The sequence below is a fragment of the Protopterus annectens genome, chromosome 4.part1, assembly GCF_019279795.1.
Source record: "Protopterus annectens isolate FY-2018-M chromosome 4.part1, PAN1.0, whole genome shotgun sequence".
Lineage (NCBI taxonomy): Eukaryota > Metazoa > Chordata > Ceratodontiformes > Protopteridae > Protopterus > Protopterus annectens.
In genome coordinates this window covers 712,872,518-712,887,581 of record NC_056734.1, presented here as the reverse complement: position 1 = coordinate 712,887,581, position 15,064 = coordinate 712,872,518, and the positions used below count along the sequence as shown (strand labels likewise).

The window sequence follows — 15,064 nt, the reverse complement described above, 5'->3', positions numbered from 1 at the left end:
GCAGTCTATCTATATAGCTATGCATACCTATATCTGTATCAATCCGTACCTCTGTATAGCTATATCTATATCTATATATATTGTATGTGTGTGTATGTGTATGTCAAGTGACAGAACTATAAAAAAATTATACTTGGAAAAAACATCATTGACAGAAAAGGAGCAAAACAAGTTTCACAACAGTACAGTCTTCTTTTTTTTTCAACTGCTGTGTGACCTTGAAGTAGGTATATTTAAGGTATATTTAAGTTAGGGGTGCAAAGCTGTAAGGATCAGCAAAACATTTCTGCTTTTCCCATTGATCATACAGCAGTCAATCAAAGGGCTGTTGAAGTCACACACACACACACACACACACACACATATATATATATATATATATATATATATATATATATATGGGTCTATGTTTCTTGATCGAAATTTCACTATCTCGAACAAGAAACATTGAGACCCATTAAAGCGAAAGTGCACTATATTGAAAGTGCACTTTCACAAAAGCTGGTTCTCCCAACCAGTAAAAAACAAGAAAAACACTACTTTAAATAGTATTTTGCAGGGGGGGCAAGTCCCCCCCTGCACCCCCCCCATGTAAGGCGCTGTGCCGTCCCCCCCTACTTAAATATACTAACTCTGAAATTGCACTACAGTGGGGAAAAACATATATTTCCTTATCCCCACTGTAATGTGCTTTGGAGAACCGGCTTTTGTGAAAGTGCACTTTTGATTTAGTGCACTTTTACTTAAACGGGTTTGATCTTCTGGTTGTCGAGAAAGTGTGTTTTCGACAATCAGAAGTAGACCCATATATATATTCATTGCTTTGTGGTCAGATTTAATATTTTACGGGTATGTTATGAATGAGTTATATTTTGGTATTTTTCCATTAAAGTCTGTAGAAGTAGATCTTGTTTGGTTTATTTAGTTCCATTAGGATGATGTAACCAATGTATTACATACTAAATATGTGTTCTTATTCCATCTTTTTGGGGGGCTCCAAGGCTGACATAAATGTATATCTGCCTGCCCGCCTGTCCATCCATTCATCCATTTGTGTCTTTTCTTTCTATCTATCTATCTATCTATCTATCTATCTATCTATCTATCTATCTATCTATCTATCTATCTGTCCACCAACCTATCTAGCTAGCTAGCTTTCTGTATATCTACCATCTTGATTCTGTTTCCTTTGATTTCATTTTAGCACTTCCTTTACTTTGTGTTGATTATCAGGCTTCAGTACTTTAATTCAATAGGTAGTTTGCTTTACAGCCTTGTACACATCGATAGTTGTACTGGTGAGAGACTGAGTCCCTGCACTGAAGTATTCTTATATTCCAGAATTGTAAGACGGGAACAGTGGGACATAGGAACAGTACTAAGCAACCGATCACAGGGACCAAAGGAAGCCTAGGGACATGCACCTTTAAGTAGACACACAATGTTCTTGCCAACATTTACAAGCATTTAAAAGTGCTATCCTTTTAATTTAAATAGAGCTTTACATGATGACCTCAGAGTAAATCTATGTCTACTCCTCCAGTCATCAAGCCTAACTTTAAAGGCACACAGAGTAGTACTTTTCTTGACCTGTAGTGGTAACATTCCCTAGACTGGGGAGACAGAGTCAGGAAATTATCCCTCCAGATAGTCTTGTTTATTTGTTGGTGTAAATTTAGGTCTGTAGTATAGGTGTTGGAAGAGCCACTGAGTTTGTAAAAACATAGGAGTTCAGATACGATTGGGTCTTTCATGGCTTGAGAAATGAGACACAGATAAGCTACTCAGTATGAAGAGAGTTGTGCTAATCTATCAGGGCAGTCAAAGGATTTAAGGCCTTTATTTTGTTTTAGTTAAAAATTGTTTGGGCCTTTCCAGTTGAGCAATATAATTGTATTTGTACATACCAAAGGGGGTAATGTATGCATTATACTTATAATACAGGAAGAGTGCAGTAATTAAAACAGATTCTTTGGCTCTTGAATATATTCCTTTGGAAATTAGCTGGGCCACATAGAAGGATTTTCTGACTATGGTGGAACCACGATAACTGAATGAGAAAGGGTTGCCCACATACCCAGCTCTCCCATGATAATATCTGTATGATAGGGAGTACCACTTCTAACATATAAGTTGGGAATTTTTTTTTGTCGAATGCTGCTATGCTGCACATGCATTTTAACTTGACACCATGTTTATTATGCAAGTATGTGCATATTCCAGCCCTTTCAGGAGAAGTTTAGTATCAGTGGCTTGCACTCATCAGCAAACATAGACAACCATACTTCAGGATTATTGGCTTGGGTGTTTGCAAAATCAATGCCAAACAGAAGAAGGTTTAGCACTAAACCCTGCACTACCCTTCTAGTTACAATGTTACATTCATAGAGGGTACTGTGAAGAAATTAGATACTGTCATCTGTATTAACAATTTGAACAGTATCCTTTTACATTTCTAACTGCTCATGTTTGTGAAAAAAAGACTCTAAAGGCAAACTGTCTCAGATTCAGCGGATCTGCAGATGATGTCGTTGGTATGTTGACAGTTGCTATGTGTTACTGTCAGAAGCAGAAAGATAGGAAGGAACTTTAGTAAACAGCTGTTGGTTGATTTTCAAAATATGAAATGGAAATTAGAACTAGAACAGTTGTGACAGGCTAGTCTATAAAAGAACCTGCTGAAGACAGTTGTCAATTACAGAGGCAAGTTGTCAGTTTTAACAGCAGTGACAGTTACAGATGTACTGTGCAGTAGATACCTGAAAGGACTCACCAACAACTGTAAACCTGCCTTTGCTCTGTTGTAGTAATTTAGTTTAGATCAGGGACAGTGTTCTTTAGTCAAGTAGGAAAATTAGAGTTTTTCTGAATGTTGGATTTCTATCCTACAGTTTTGATTTTATTTTCCTGGTGATGCAGTTCTGTTTGTTTATTGAAAATTACTCTTTTATATTTTTAATAATTTTGTTCATTATTAAATATTTTTATTAACTTACATTGTGGCTGATCAATCATTGTTTTTGTTTAGTGATTTGAGAGTGTTTATTCTTGCCTTGATAACTTTCTGGGCCACTCTGAAAGCCTGGCTGCTTTGGTCATTTTCTACTATTTGTTTTAATATCTAATTTTCATAATGGGACACCCCTTTAAAAGGGCATGAGGACACTCTGAATGGTGGCAGTGCATCACCTTATTATTTTGGGGAAGGGACTCAGCTGGAAATATGTGTCAGGCTTTCCCAGAAGTGTTTGGATGTGCGAGATTTAATCTATTTAAGAGTGAGTGTAGCACAGGTCTTAAACTGGGACACATTGTTCTGAAGTGTGTGATAAGGAGTTATATTTGGGGTGGACAGAAGAATACATTCCAGTCCCAGGCTATAGAGTGCATTCCTGTTGTGCTGTTAGGGGAACATTGTGGAATATTACTGCTGTTTAAGTGGCAGTCTCACAATGGAGTCAGTAGTGAGGATTGAAGCTCCTTAGTTATTGACCCAAGATATTGTGAGATGTCACATTATTGTTGACAGTCCAGGTGTCACAATATTTTAGTGTCAGTTCAGTGGGATATTACGTGGATGTCACATTAATTACTGCCAGCAATGTGGAATTTTTAATTGGACTTCAGTAGCCTGTGGGTAGTTATCGTTAAGGTGTGCACTCAACAGCCACAAAGTAAACATACAGAATCTCAGTTCACCACAGTTTTATTTATTTTTATTTAGTTAGTCAGGGACAGCAGGCAAATATGTCAGCAGAAGACTATAGTAAGCTGACAAAGAACCTTATCGATAAACCCTGTGGGTAGGGTGAGGTTGAAGAAATGACAGTTCTCATAAGTTTTGTTACATCTCTTTCTCATTAAAGTCTTTCCTGTCTAGTTATCTTTCTGTTTGTCCACTGGACTAAGGATAGCGTGGACTGGACATTATATGACTGAAATCCCATTCATTCACAGTTGTTCTGGATTCCTGATTTGTGCACTGCAGATTACTGTCAGGTATGAGAACATCCAGTATCCCCTGTTCTAAGAATACAGACTTTAATGCGATAATTATGCTTGCACTTGTTGTGCCTGCCATTTTCAGGGATCTTTAAACAATAATCCACACATATCTGTAACTATGATAGCATCTCTTCTGCTGTGCTGTTATCATGGCATGCAATACAGATGGCTTAATTCTGCAGTACTTGTCTTAAAATGACCAATAGTCATGGTTCCAAAAATAGTGAGTCATGTCAGAAAATATATTTATTCGGTTCTGCAGATATATTTTTCATTTTGGTCAATATATCTGAGATTCATAAAGATGGTCCTGCTGGTGCATAAACTACCTACTGGAAGATGGAGGGTGCAGTAACTATATTTAGAACAGGGACTCTGGAATATCATATTCTAATTAACTTGTTTAGCAGCAGTGTCACATTGTTTTCCCCTTTACAACAATATTTTCTGTGACAGGTGATTTGCAGAAAGGAAATCTCTGAGGGGCCTAAAGCAAATACATTACATGTACATTAGTTGATTGTTAGACTCTGTAAAGTCCAGCATGTCCAAATTATTGTCTTTATAGAAGGCCAGCATAAGAAATCAAAACTTCAGGAAGGATGACAGTAGCCCTATTAGAATGGAAGAAAACTGATAAAGCTCCAAGTTTATATAAACTAGCGTTATCATTTAACTATACTATGCTGTGTTGCAGTATGAAGTACTTTGCTTTTGAGGTACATTTCTTGGCATCCATATCTCAAACACATAATAAACTGGTATAATTGTCTAGCTCCATAATAATCCTCTATATTCATAATTCTATGACTACGTTTTCAGTTATGTTATTAATATTAACTTCAGTAGCACTAATGAATTTTATATGGTTAAATAGATCAAATTCAAAACAAAACTAAATACAATTCAATACATAACAAAGAATTTTGTTCAGGAGTGGATGTCACAGTGAGATATACTAAGACATCTCTCTCTCACACTGTTGGGCATGGCAACTCCTGACCTAAACTAAGACAGATGAAGTCTATCAGCAGTTATATGAGTTGATGTGCCTACAAAGTATGTTTTTACCCACTAGGAGGGGAAAAAACATTTAAAAATATCGAATCTTGACTTGCACACTTAGAACAAAAAAGAAAGATAATTATGAAGTTGCACATCTAACATAAGTCATGAGGTAAGAATGTAATTCTGATAGGTAAACATTTGTCTATTTTAAGAAGTGTATGAATTTCATTTATAGTTCTTGTTTTGTTATGTGTATACTGCTTTTTTTTCTGTACCTGTTTTTCTGTCTCTTAACCCTGCCAGCCATCTTGTCTCTGCTGCTATCATTGCCCATTACCAAGGAAAAGGTTATTTGTGACATGGCTATCATTTATGTAGCCATGACAAGCATTTTGTTATTTTCTGACCTTTTTCTCAGTGTTTGATATAGCAATAACCCACACCTGGGTGTGGGTAATGCGGGATTTACCCACGGTTGGCATGGTTTGGTCACGAGGATGAAACCCGAGGGACCAAACAAAGACAACTGTGGGTAAATCCCACATTACCCACACCCAGAAGTGGGTTATTGCTATTATACTATGACATTATTTAAGAAAAGAAATAATTACTTTTCTTAAATAATGGCATTGTATAATGCCTCTTTGCTGCCCTTCCGCAGCTGTCTGGTATCCGCAGCAGTTCTGATGTACTGCGCATGCCTACGCAGTACATCAGAGCTGTGGCCAAAAGCAATGGAGAAAGCAAGATCTCCGTTGCTTTTTACTGTTTCGCTATGTTAAATGGGTTTAACATAGCGAGACAGCTTTAAAATAAGCAACGGAGATCTCCATTGCTTATTTTAAAGCTGTCTCGCTATGTTAAACCCATTTAACATAACGAGACAGGTTTAAAAAAAAAAGCAACGGAGAAAGCAAGATCTTCGTTGCTTTTTACACACCGTGTCACTATGTTAAAGGAGTTTAACATAGTGAGACAGCTTTAAAAAAAGCAATGGAGATCTCCGTTGCTTTTTTTAAACCTGTGTCGCTATGTTAAACTCTTTTAACATAGCGAGACAGTGTTTTAAAAGAGACTTATACTAATGGAAAAAGTCCGGGCGACAGGACTTTTTTCCATTAGTATAAGTCGATTTACAACGTGCATGCTGGCCAATCAGCGTGCACGTTTTGGAATATTAATGGGGGGGTCATGGTATAATGTGAAGGTGTGTTACCTCTTCTCCCATGGGTACATGGATTTCCACCCTTGATCATAGATGGCTTTTGCTACACACGTCCAGCTTTTCAGTTTTAACCACACACACCCTGCCTACAGAACAGCATGCTGTCCACTTGTCTCTTTGATCATAATGAAATTGACTGCCTCCTTTTCCTTGGATAAGTGTAAATATGTCAGTCACTCACTCCCATCACCCTGCTACCCAGTTCCCCAGATTCCATTCCACTTACCATTCTGGGGCCATCTGGGTCATAGTCAGGGCATTGGCCCTCTATGCCACGGAGTCAGACTTCTTGTTTTGTCATGTGTAGCTTGCTTGATGCTATGTGCTTCTCCCTTCTGGTACTTAAACAAATTTGTGTATGTAATTTGTGCATGCTTTTAATAATAATGCTTATTTACATATTCTATTTCTATTTCTTAGAAAGAATGTTTGTTTTTAAATACAAGTGTGCACTCTAAGTGAACTGTGAGACAGATAAGCCTCAAATCATTTTCTCCACAGCTTCATTGCTATTCACCTTTCTTGGTATGTGAGTGCTATTTAGTGTTCAGCTATTCAAACTAATGCAGAGTTCACTCAGACAAGCTGCTGATACAAGGCCATTAAGTTTCAATTTTCTTTGTAAAAGGAATGATCAATAGCTGACTGACTTAATTAATCACAGGAGTATGAATTAATTGTTTTTTCTTTCTAATGCTGGCGTTGTGAAAGACTTAGCAAAACTTTCCTGCTAAATGAAGAAAACAAGATTCCTGGCATGAAATTATGCCAGAGATACGTGTTGTCTACTATTCAAAGGACGATCCAAAGGACGGAACAGAAAAAAAAGACTTCTGAGTGCTGTCTGTTTTTTTTTCTATGGAAAGCTTCAATGACATCTTTGTTAATGGCAGCAAATCTGTCCTGGTAATATAAGAGCTGGGCAGTAAATGATATTGTCATTTCTAATCGTTTTACAGCTTGTTAGCTGAACTATCATTTCATCATTGTCAGATCATTTTGACAAATCTGCATGCACTGCACTGCACTAATTTGTGTTTTTTTTTCTTTTTGCTGTACTGCATGTCATTTTCTATAGCTACAATCTGATCTTAACCTATGATTGGAGAAATACTAGTTTCAGGAAGGGTATGGCTACCTATCAGAAGTCTGGAACTCATAACTGTAAGTTATGCAGCTTCAGAAAAGGGGGGGGGGTACTCTGAAGTTCTGCAAATTAAGACTTTGTATATATTATGAGCACATACAGACACATTGTTTCTGGGATCATAATTCTATTCTTCATATCTCTGACAGGTACCTGGGAGGGCAATACAGTACTGAGGAGAAATGTTGTGCATCCATATGCCACCTGGTAGTAGAGCAATGTGTTGATGTGTGTTAAATGTGCAAGTCAACATAAAGCAGAGCAGGGGTAGAGGGAGGATTCCATAAAGCCTACATGGTCATTTTTGACCATGTGCACATTGTGGCACAATGCACACATGGCCTAGAATCTTATTAGATTTAGTAAACTACGTGTAGCAGAGCGCACTCACGTACAAACAAGGCAATTTCTGTGGCATGCAAATTACAGCAGAAGTAGCTAAACTGTATGCTAATGAAGCAAAGCAACATGGTGGAGCAATTCAACAAGCTGTAAAGTGACCATGAAGACTCTGTGCTTGTGTTGCCTGTGTATTTGAAAACTTTTCAAATACAGCCATGGAAAGGAGTCTACACAGAAACAGAAACAAGAGCAAGTAAAAGTGATCAGACTTGAATAGAACTGACCTTAACATGACATTATTAGACAGACTGGATGCTTCAAAACTATATTAACAATAGCAACACTCCTTTTTAAGTGCCATGAGATAATTGCAGCTTTGCTCCCCCATCCCCAAAAAAAGAATATGCTCGTAACTAATGTAGACAGTTAAAAGTTTAAACCCCATGAAACAGGCTATTCGTACCATCAGGTAAGCATATGCAGTATGTATCTAATGGAATACAGTCAAAGTTTATCAAAACCTGTATTCCTCTGTGCAGATATATAGGGAAGTAATACCCTCCCTTGTGTGTACAAGATTGGGCTCCCCTTCAGTTTCCCTGCCTATATGGTTACTATAGATTCAGGGCTGTCAACATGGTGAAGATGCAAATGAGGTCAGAACTCATTAGAATTGCTGAATCCCCAAAAATTGTAACTGTGTAGGGATGTTCACTTTGTATAGGTACTTCTACAGTGTTTGTTTTCAATGGCTGGCAACAGTGAATGATAAATTTGGAGGGGCGTCAGGTTACACTTACAGAAATGTACATGTAGGTCTGTGAAGTGTGAAAGTGCATGTAAGCAATGCACAATTCAGAGTTCTGTTTCATCTTCTGTATTCTTTGCTAAAATATGTCGTCTCTGTCTGCTTGAAGTAATTTTTTTCACTTTTGTCATTGTATGCATGATGTGGCACTTAGCACAACCACCAGAAATGGAAGAATGATTGGTAGGTTTCTCACTGCTTGTCGTATAACTATTCCTGTGGCAGCACATGTATGTGTATGTCTAGGGTATGGATGGTCCTGGGTTCTAGTACAGGGTCTGCAACCTTTCCTTCACATTTTGAACTGCATGTTTATGGAATATCACAGGAAAGGAGAAAAGTAATAATAAGATTACCTTTGTTTACCTTATTTAAGTGTAGGTGTGCGCAGCAGCATAGAGGTGTGCATCATGCAATAATGAGCACCAACTGAGTTAACTTATTCATTTAAGTAGCAGGCGTTTTTCATAGGTGCTAATTACAGCATTAGCAGGTGATTTTCAGCATGGTGGAGCTATTCAACAATCTATAAAGCATCCATGTAGCCTACATTCTAGTTTATAATGAATACTTCAGTAACATTGGAGTAGAGACAAAGAAATTTTAGCCCTGAAATAAAATTGTCAGCTGCTGCATTTGCAAGATAAGTTCGGAATCTAGAATGCATTTTTTAATAATATTATGGCATATCCTTGCATTTCTTAACTTGGTGTAGTAATCAAGTAAATAGTGATGGATTTGTACAGAAAGTACCTTAACATGTGACAGCAGACCCTTATTTTACTTGTACATGTCTATTACTATTTTTTTCTTATTCTTTTCATTTTAATTGCAATTTTTGCATGATGTGCTGCATAGCTCAGACAGTGGAAGTGGGGAAAATAAATTTCAGGTTTGACCGTGTTTATCTGGTCTACTGGAAGTGAGGTGGATCACCTAGGAAGCAGACAGCCAAAAATAGAAACCAGATACATTCAATTAATGCCCGTGGACATCGTGAAAACCTGGCCTGGAGTACAGATTGTACTAGGTTCTAGTACAGAGTGTGCAACCTTTGTTTTACTGCTGTGACATTGCAGTTTACAGCAATGAAATGCAACATAGACACCTGTTTCCTTGACATTCTTGTGGCAACAGGTGTAAGTGTAAGATTGCCATATACATGGTCCTGGTTTCAAACACAGCACATTCCATGTAGTATTACTTTTACTGATGGAGTAATCTATGTATTATCACATTTATGATCAAATGTATGACTGTGGGTATACTGTGTACTATAGTCATATAAATGTAGTCTTGCTATCTGGACCAGCATGGCTTTAACTTTTATGAAAAACACATACACAACTGCCTATACATGCAGTTGCTTGCTAAGGTTGCATTCTGCTTGTCAGACATTTGCACACTGCTTACCTACATGCAAACAGGTGGAACTCATATGAGTGTGCATGTTGTAAACCATCACACAAATCTGCTGCTCACTGTGCTATGGAACTGTATATATGATGCTTTCTTTTTGGTGTTTATTTTTTCATTTCCTTTGTATGACATAAAACTACATGTTGAAACATTGCAAACTAAGGGCATGATCTAACTATACGTCATATATGTACAGTACACCCAAGTGTTGCCCCCCATCAAACAGTACAACCCTGGAGTCTCAGTATTTTTTCCACACATATATCAACCACACTACAAATAGTAATACACAATGTTGTGTGCTCTATCATGGACAGGACCAGTTGGAGGTGCTCACAATCTCACTCTGCTAAACTCAAACATCCAACTATGCTCAATGAGAGTACTTGTGATTTTACACAACTAGGCTTTTACACACCCTAGTGCTGTTAGGCTACTGGCAACATATGAATCTATGAATCTATGTACCTATGCAGGCCTCACAACCTGTTGTCCCCCACATGGCCTGCTGGTGCCATCTACTGTAAGTTCACCTGCAGTCTTGTATAAATCAAAACTTATGTCATGCAGCTTATGTAAAGTACTGAGTTCTGTACTCTGTGTACTTAGATAGGTAGGGATTCTGTTTTCATTGAAGTCAACTGTGTATGTGTGTGAATGTGTCTATCCAGAAATAAAACAAGTGTGTATCCTGCAGTTACCACCCCAGTCCCATAAAATGACAGTATTTTGATACTTACACCTACCTACAGATCCATTTCAGGCAGGCGTTCCAACTTCTCTCCAACATGCACTGCTGTTGTCCTCCACTATAAGCTGATTTGCAGCCATGTAAAAGTCAGACTTGTGTCATGGTGCCTGTTTTCTGTAGTCTGTGCACTTAGGTAGGGGTACTGTTCTCACTGTAGTCAACTGTGTGTGTGTGTGTGTGTGTGTGTGTGTGTGTGTGTGTGTGTGTGTGTGTGTGTGCGTGTGCGCATGTGCGTGTGTGCATGTGTGTGTGTGTGTGTGTGTGTGTGTGTGTGTGTGTGTGTGTGTGTGTGTGTGTGTGTGTGTGTGTGTCTAGTCATCAGAATAGACTTGCTATCCTAAAGTTACTTCTCCAATGGCATGGCTTGCAAGTATTTTGATAATTGTACAAGCCTACACATCCATTTCACTCAGCCCTCACAACCTCTTGTCTCCAACATACACTGCTGTCATCTGCTGTAAGTTGACCTGCAGCCATAAAAACAGACATGTGTTGTAGCACTTGCATTGTACTACATGCTGTCCTGCAGTTATTACTCCAATGCTATGGCTAGCCAGCATTTTAATACTTGCACCTGTCTACAGATCCATTTCAGGCAGGCCTCCCACCTTCTTTTCTCCAACATGCACTGCTAATGTCATCCACTATAAGTTGACCTGCAGTCATGTAAAAGTCAGACTTGTGTCATGGCACTTTCATTAACTACTGTGTTCTGTAGTCTGTGCACTTAGGTAGGGGTTATGTTCTCAGTGCAGTCAATTTAATATGTGTGTGTGTGTGTGTGTGTGTGTGTGTGTGTGTGTGTGTGTGTGTGTGTGTCCAGTCAGCAGAATAGACCTGCTATCCTAAAGTTACTTCTCTAGTGGCATGGCTTGCAAGTATTGTGATACTTGTACATGCCTACACATTCATTTCTTGCAGCCCTCACAACCTCTTGTCTCCAACATGCACTGCTGATGTCATCCACTATACGTTGACCTGCAGCCATAAAAAAGGCAGACATGTGTCATGGTGTTTGCATTGTACTGTGTTCTATAGTCTATGCACTTAAGTAGGGGTTCTGTTCTCACTGCAATCAACATTATGTGTGTGTGTATGTGTGTGTATATCTCTAGTTAAGCAGAGCAGATGTGCTATCCTACTCCAATGGCATATTGTACCAGTATTTTGATACTTGCACCTGCCTGCAGATCCATTTCAGGCAGGCATCCCATCTTCTTCTCTCCAGCATGCACTGCTGATGTTATCCACTCTAAATTCACCTGCAGCAATATAAAAGCCAGACTTGTGTTCCGGAATTTGCATTATGTACTGTGTTCTGTGGGTCTATAACACGTTGTCGAAGTTTTACAACTTCGAATGCTATATGGTCAAATCCATATGTTCGAAGTTGTAAAAGTTTGAAAACGTAAAAAACAATTATAAATAAATTACCTGGCAGTTATAAGCAGGAGGGCAAGCATCCCTGCACCCCCACACCCCCAGCTCTTTAAATATACCAACTCCAGGACCGCACTACAATGCAGTACAGTGTGGAAAGGGAAGATTTGTCTTTACTACACTGTAGCACGATCTCAGAGTTGGTATATTTAAAGAGTAGGGGGTTGTGGTGGTGCAGCCTCCCATGTGGGGGGTGCAGGGGTCCCCCCCCGGTTACAACTGTCAGGTACGTTTTTTATTATTTTTATTTTTTTTTTTAAGTTTTTGAAGTTTTACAACTTCGAACATATGGGTTCGACCATATAGTGTTTGAAGTTGTAAAACTTCGACAATGTGATATAGACCCATGTTCTGTAGTCTTTGTACTTAGTCAGGCATTCTGTTCTCACTGCAGCCAGCTTGGTGGGTGTGTGAGTTTGTCTCTAGTCAGCAGAGTAAACATCCTGTTCTACAGTTACTACTCCAATGCCATGGCTAGCTAGCATTTTGATACTTGCACCTGCCTACAGATCCATTTCAGGCAGGCATCCCAACTTCTTCTGTCCAACATGCAGTGCTAATGTCATCCACTATAAGTTGATCTGAAGCCATGTAGAAGTCAGACTCGTGTCATGGCTCTTTCATTAAGTACTATGTTCTATAGTCTGTGCACTTAGGTAGGGGTTCTGTGCTCACTGAAGTCAACTTAATGTGTGTGTATATGTGTGTGTGTGTGTGTGTGTGTGTGTGTGTGTGTGTGTGTGTGTCTAGTCAGCTGAATAGACCTGCTATCCTAAAGTTACTTTTCCAATGGCATGGCTTGAAAGTATTTTGATACTTGTACAAGCCTACACATCCATTTCGTGCAGCCCATCACAACCACTTGTCTCCAACATACACTGCTGATGTCATCCACAATAAGTTGACTTGCAGCCATAAAAAAATCACACATGTCATGGCACTTGCATTGTACTGCATTCTATAGTCTGTGCACTCAGGTAGGGCTTCTGTTCTCAGTGCAGTCAACATTGTGTGTGTGTGTGTGTGTGTGTGTGTGTGTGTGTGTGTGTGTGTGTGTTTATCTCTAGTCAGCAGAGCAGATATGCTATTCTACTCCAATGGCATGTCATGCCAATATTTTGATACTTGCAACTGCATACACATCTATTTCAGGCAGGCATCTCATCTACTTCTCTCCAACATGCACTGTTGATGTTATCCACTCTAAGTTCACCTGGAGCCATATAAAAGTCAGACTTGTGTTGCAGCGCTTGCATTAAGTACTGTGTTCTGTAGTCTGTGTACTTAGACAGGGATTCTGTTCTCACTGCAGTCAGCTTGGTGTATATGTGTGTTTGTCTCTAGTCAGCAGGGTAAACATGCTGTCCTACAGTTGCTACTCCAATGCCATGGCTAGCCAGCATTTTTATACTTGCACCTGCCTACAGATCCATTTCAGGCAGGTGTCTCATCTTTTTCTCTCTGACATGCACTGCTGATGTTATCCACTCTACGTTCACCTGCAGCCATATAAAAGTCAGACTTGTGTAGTCTGTGCACTTAGGGAGTTTGTTCTCACTGCAGTCAACTTCTTGTTTGTGTCTCTAGTCAGCAGAGTAGACATGCTATCCTTCAGTTACTTCTCCAGTGGCATGGCTTGCCAGTATTCTGATACTTGCACAAGCCTACACATCCATTTCATGCAGCCCTCATAACCTCTTGTCTCCCACATGGCCTGCTGATGTCATCTAAATTCACCTGCACTCTTACATAAATCAGACTTGTGTTGTGGCACTTGAGTTAAGTACTGTGTTCTGTAGTTGGTGCACATAGATAGGTAGGGGTTCTACTCTCACTGCAGTCTGCTGGCTATGTGTGTGTGTGTGTGTGTGTGTGTGTGTGTGTGTGTGTGTGTGTGTGTGTGTGTGTGTGTGTGTGAGCTGCTACTTGACATTACAGTGAGCATTTTACACTAGCATGTGGGACACTGTTGTTACCATATGATTAACAGACAATGCTGATGTCATCGGCTATAGCAGATTATTGCATATGCAGTCATCCTACCAGGGCATGATCAGACACTGGCCTGGAGGCGAGGCAGACATCAGCTCATCCGATACAAGACAGATTACAGTGACATGTCTTTTCATCTATACACATACATCATGGCATGGTTTGTAGGCCCTGTTTTATCAGTCTGTCCAGCTAGTGCATGTATCTGGTGAGGTACATGCAAAAGAGTGCATTATACTGTATTATTGCTCTGATGAGATTTCACTACAGTACTGTCATACAATCTTGAGATCTGAATGTGGTGGTATGACTTATGATGTGCATCGTAATTTTGTACTGGATAACCATTAAAGAGAAAAGTTAGAAAGTAATGAGGCACACTGTAGTTTCTGACTTCGCAACCTTTATAAGAGAATACACTAAAAATTAGTGAAATGATGATGCTATCCACTGTATAACTTGACAAGGCAAATATAAATGACAGGTAAAATTCTCAGTTCAACAACACAAATGCAGATATACTAAGCACTGATGTAGCTATGCACCCAGTGTATCATTCACAAAGCTTTTCTATCCCTGAATCCAAAAGAAAGAAAACAGGGATGTGGCACAGTTATCACTTGCACAAGGTGTTGTGTGTGTGGGGGGGCAGGCAGCCTAAGATGACACAAAAGGTCGGTGACTGTGTGTGTGAGTAAGAAAGGGAAACAGGAAGGCTGAACCATGTATCCGTTGTGTATATCTATAGAGGTTCTCCATATGAAAGTGGTGTGTGAGAGTCTGCATGAACACAGCTTAGTTCAGTGCTAGCTCTGCATTTGGTATGTCAGACAGGTGTGAACTGTGCATGGTAGAGTTGGCAGTTCATCATTCTTGTCCCTGACCACAAGAACTGGCTCTGCCAGGAGTTGCACTGGCACCTCCACG

General features: G+C 39.3%; 1 protein-coding gene across 2 annotated transcripts in view; it reads right to left on the bottom strand.

Moving 5' to 3' along the window:
* VEPH1 (ventricular zone expressed PH domain containing 1) overlaps positions 1-15,064 on the bottom strand; it is a 4,140,519-nt gene that overhangs the window by 155,248 nt on the left and 3,970,207 nt on the right. The gene's annotated exons all lie outside the window — the stretch shown is intronic.